Genomic DNA, 5261 nt, shown 5'->3' with positions numbered 1-5261 from the left:
CACTGTCTCCACATTTTTACCTTTTCCAGAATATCACATGGTTGGAATCATACAGTATGTGGCCTTTTAAAATTGACTTTTTTCATCTATTAATATGTGTTTGAGGTTTTTCCATGTCTTTTCATGGTCTGATAGTTCGTATCTTGTTTGTATCGAATAATAGTCCATTGTCTGGCCATATCACAGTTTATTTATCTATTAACCTACAGAAGGGCATCTCAGAAATAATAAATAAGGCTACAATGAGCATCTGTGCACAGGTTTTTGTGTCACATAAGTTTTCAACTCCATTGGGTAGATACCAAGGAATGCAAGTTCCTGGATCTTATGGTAAGAGTATGTTTAGTAAAAAATTGCCTAAGTATCTTCTAAAGTTGCTGTATCATTTTGATTTCTACCAGCAAGGAGAGTTCCTATTTCTGTTACTGACATTCTCACCAGCATTTGATACTGTCAGTGTTCTGGGTGTTGGCTATTCTAAATACATATGTGGAGGCATCTTGCTTGCATTTGCGTTTCCTTGATGATATATGGAGTGCAGCATCTTTTATATGCTTATTTGCTATCTGTATATCTTCTCTAGTGAGATGTCTGTTAAGGTCTTTGGTGTATTTTTTAATCCAGTGATTTGTTTTCTTATTATTGAGTTTCAAGAGTTCTTTGTATATCCTTTATCAGATGTATCTTTTGCAAATATTCTCTCCCAGTCAGTGGCTTGTCTTTTCATTCTCTTGACACTGTCTTTTGCAGAGCAGAAAATTTTAATTTTAATAATGTGCTGCTTATTGATATGTTTTCTTCATGCGGATGTTTATCTAAAAAGTCATTATTGAACCCACATCATCTAAAATTTCGCTTATGTTATTTTCTAGAGTTTTATGTTTTACATTTAGGCACGTTTTATTTTATGATTAACTTGGGGTTAACTTTAGTGACAAGTATAAGGTCTATGTCTAGATTTTTTTGCATATTTAGATGTCCAGTTGTTCCAGCAACATTAGTTGAAAAGACTTTTTCTATATTGTATTGCTTTTATTTCTTTGGCAAAGATAAGTTGACTATATTTATGTAGGTCTGTTTCTGGGCTTTCTATTATATTCCCTTGATCTATTTGTCTATTATTTCTCCAATACCACACTGTCTTCATTACTATAGCCTTATAGTAAGTCTTGAAGTCAGGTAATATTCATCCTCTAACTTTGTTTTTCTTCTTCAATATTGTGTTGGCTGTTCTGGGTCTTTTACCTCTCCATATAAACTTTAGAATCAGTTTGTTAATATCTACAAAATAATTTGTTGCTATTTTGATTGAAATTGCATTGATCCATAGATCAAGTTGGGGGAACTGATGTCTTGACAACACTGAATCTTCCTTTCTACAAACATGGGATAGTTCTCCATTTATTTAGTCCTTTTCTTTCTTTCATCAGCATTTTGTAGTTTCTTTATATAGATATTATACATTTTCCTTGGATTTCTACCCAAGTATTTCATTTTTGGGGATGCTAATGTAAATAGTATTGTGTTTTAAATTCAAATTCCACTTGTTCATTGCTAGTATATATGAAAGTGATTCACTTTCATATTTTAATCTTGTATCCTGAAATCTTACTGTGATCAGGAATTCGTGCCAGGAGTTTTTTTGTTGACTCTTTCAGATTTTCTACATAGACAATAATGTCATCTGTGAGCAAAAACAATTTTATTTTTTCCCTTTCAATCAATGTAATTTTTATTCCTTTTCTGTCTGATTGCATCAGCTAGGACTTCCAGTACCATGTTGAAAAGGAGTGATGAGAGGGGACATCCTTGCCTTGTTTTTGATCTTAGTGGGAAAGCTTCCAGTATCTCAACATTAAGTATGATGTTGATAGTAGATTTTTTTGTACCTATTTTTTTAAATCAAGTTGAGGAAGTTCTCCTGTATTCCTAGTTTGCTGAGAGCTTTTATCATGATGAGTATTGTTTTTCGTAAAATGCTTTTTCTCCGTTTATTTATTTTTGCATGCTTTCTAGTTTTAAAAATTTTTATGGAGACGGGGTCTTGTTATATTGCTCAGGCTGATTTTAAATTCCTGGCCTCAAGTGATGCCCCCACCTTGGCCTCCCGAAATACTTTTTCTCCAGTTTTTAAATATGATTGTTCTTTATTCTTTAGCCTGCTGATGTGATTGATTACATTGATTGATATTTGTGCTATCTTTGCATACTTAGGATAAACTCCAGTTGGTTCTACGATATAATCCTCCTTACACATTGTGGGATTCAAGTTGCTAATATTTTATGGAGAATTTTGCATCTGTGCTCATGGGAAATATTGGTTTTTAGTTTTCTTGTACTGTCTTTGATGTTGGCATTAGGGTGATACTGGCTTGATAGAATGAGTTAAGAAGTAGTTCCTCTGCTTCTATCTTCTTAAAGAGATTGTAGAGAGTAGTATAAGTTTCCTTAAGTATTTGGTAGCACTCACCAGCAAACCCATCTAGGCTTGTTGCTTTCTGTTTCAGAATGTCATTAATTATTAATTCAACTTCTTTAATAGAATGACCTTTTCAGACTATCTATTTCTTCTTGCATGAGTTTTGGCAGATTGTGTCTTTCAAGGAATTGGTTCATTTAATCAAGGTTATCAAATTTGGGAGCAGGGTGTTCATAAAATTCCTTTATTATCCTCTTAATGTCCATAGTGCCTGTAGTAATGTTGTCTCTTTCATTTCTAATGTTAATAATTTGTATTCTCTTTTGAATTTGAATTTGCTAGAGGATTATCAATTTTATTTATCTTTTCAAAAAATCAGCTTTTGGTTTCATTTATTTTTCTCAATTAATTTTTTGTTTTTTATTTCGTTGATTATGGTATCATTTTTATTATTTCTTTTTTCCTGCTTACTTTGGATTTAATTTGATCTACTTTTTCTAGTTTCTTAAGGTGGAAGCTTAGGTTGTTAATTTAAATCAGAAACATTTCCTTTCTAATATATTCCTTCAATGCTATAAATTTCCCTATAATCACTGCTTTTGCTGTTTTCTACAAATTTTGATAAACTGTGTGCTTAGTTTTATTTACTTCAAAATATTTAACAATTTTTGAGGGGATTTCTTCTCTGACCTATATTTGTTTAGAAGTATGTTGTTTAATTTCCATGGGTTTTAAGATTTTCCTGTTATCATTTTGTTACTTAGTTCTAGTTTTATTTCATTGTGGTCTGAGAGCAGATTTTGTATAATTTCTATTTGTTTAAACTTGTTATGGTTTGTTTTATGGCCATAATGTTATCTATCTTGATGAATGTTCTGTATGAGCTTAAGAAGAATGTGTATTCTGCTGTTGTTAGATAAATTAGTTTATAGATGTCCATGATTCTAGTTGCTTCATGATGTCGTTGAATTTGACTATGTCCTAACTAATTTTTTGCCTTGTGGATCTGTCCATTTCTGATAGGGGAGTGTGAAAGTCTATAATACTGAATTTATCTGTTTTTTCCTTACAGTTCTGTGAGTCATTGCCTCACATAGTTTGATGATTTGTTGTGAGGCACATACACCATACACATTAGGGACTGTTATGTCTTCTTGAAGAATTGACCTACTTATTATTAGGTAATGATCCTTTTCAGTCCTGATGACTTCCTTGCTCTGCTCTGTCTGCAATTACTGTAGCTACTTCCACTTTCTTTTGACTAGTGTTAGCATGATATATCTTTCTCTATCCCTTTACTTTTTCTTCTTTTTTTTTACAATAGTTATTATGTACAAGAACATTAATCTGTCCAGTTACTTTTAATCTATATGCATATTTATATTTAAAGGAATTTCTTGTAAATAACATATGGTTTGATCTTGTTTTTTTTGATCCATTCTAATAATCTGTCTTTTAACTGGTGAATTTAGACTATTGATATTTAAAGTGATTATAGGTCTAGTTGGGTCAAAATCTCCGATATTTGTTTCTGTTTTCTATTTGTTGTCCTTTTCTTTGTTCCTAGTTTTGTCTTTCACTCTTTTTCAGCCTTTTGTAGTTTTAATTGAGCATCTTACATGATTTCATGTTTCTTCCTTTCTGAGCATATTGGTTATTCTACTTTTTTTTTCCTTTTATCTTAATACTTTTTAAAGTATTTGCCATAGAGTTTGAAACATACATTTACAATGAATCCAAGCCCTCTTTCAAAGAACACAATACTGCTTCATGGGTAGTGTAAGTACCTTGGTCATGTTCTTTTAAATCAGAGTTCCCATATAAAGATGCCTCAAGAGAGTAAAGAACTATGACAGCAGCCTTTTGTGTACTATATCCTTTTGGAAAAAGCATGTTTCTAAAAAACCTACTTGTTCTTGTTGGTAACTGACTTGAATAGTGCTCCCTTAGAATTCATGTCCACTGTGAATCACAGGATGTGGCCATATTTGGAAATAGGATCTTTATAGATGTAATTAGTTAAGATGAATTCATACTGGATTAGGGTGGGCCCTAATCCAATGACTGGTGCCCTTATAGGTCATGTGATCACCTAGACACACACAGAAAAGAGAAGGCCATGTGATGGTGGAGGCAGCGACTGGAGTGATACATCTACAAGCCATGGAACACCAATGATTGCCAGCAGCCTCCAGAAGCTAGGAAAAGTCAAGAAAGAATCCTACCCTAGAACTTCCAGAGGGAGCATGGCTCTGCTGATGCCTTTGTTTTGGACTTCTGTTCTTTAAGCCACTCAGTTTGTGGTAATTTGTTATGGCGGCCCTAAGAAATGAATACAGTAGTGGTGGGGGACTTTTCTTCACTTCTGGTTGCTGTCACGTGATTGACATTCCACTGTAACACACCTGGCCCCTCACTCATTCCTCAGGGGAGGAAGAATGACTTAAATCTGCTTGTTGACTTGGGAAGGATAAACTGGACACTTATAAATCAGCCTTTTCCCTTCTTTTCTTTGCTTGGATGCAAGCTGTCCCCAGAGAGCATGCTATCTATGTGGGGAGGCCTGCAGAGGATCAGTATTAGGAGGCCCATTGGATTGCAATATAGGCAACATCTTCCAATATCGGCCTTAGCAGTAATAAGTTTACATTTTAATTGCCCCAACTTATTTTTAAATTTTCTTTCTCAATTCGTTCAGTACTCAGCATGTGTATGGATGGACTGAGGTGGGGAAAGGAAAATCCCTTTAAACTAGCAATACCATTGAAGTTCCTTCTGTTCTCAGTAAAGATTTGTTTAGTTTCCCTTGATATAAACATTGTTCATGTCCTCAGGAGAAAGG

The sequence above is a fragment of the Callithrix jacchus genome, chromosome 2 (assembly GCF_049354715.1).
Source record: "Callithrix jacchus isolate 240 chromosome 2, calJac240_pri, whole genome shotgun sequence".
NCBI lineage: Eukaryota > Metazoa > Chordata > Mammalia > Primates > Cebidae > Callithrix > Callithrix jacchus.
Note: the sequence above shows the minus strand (reverse complement) of the source record.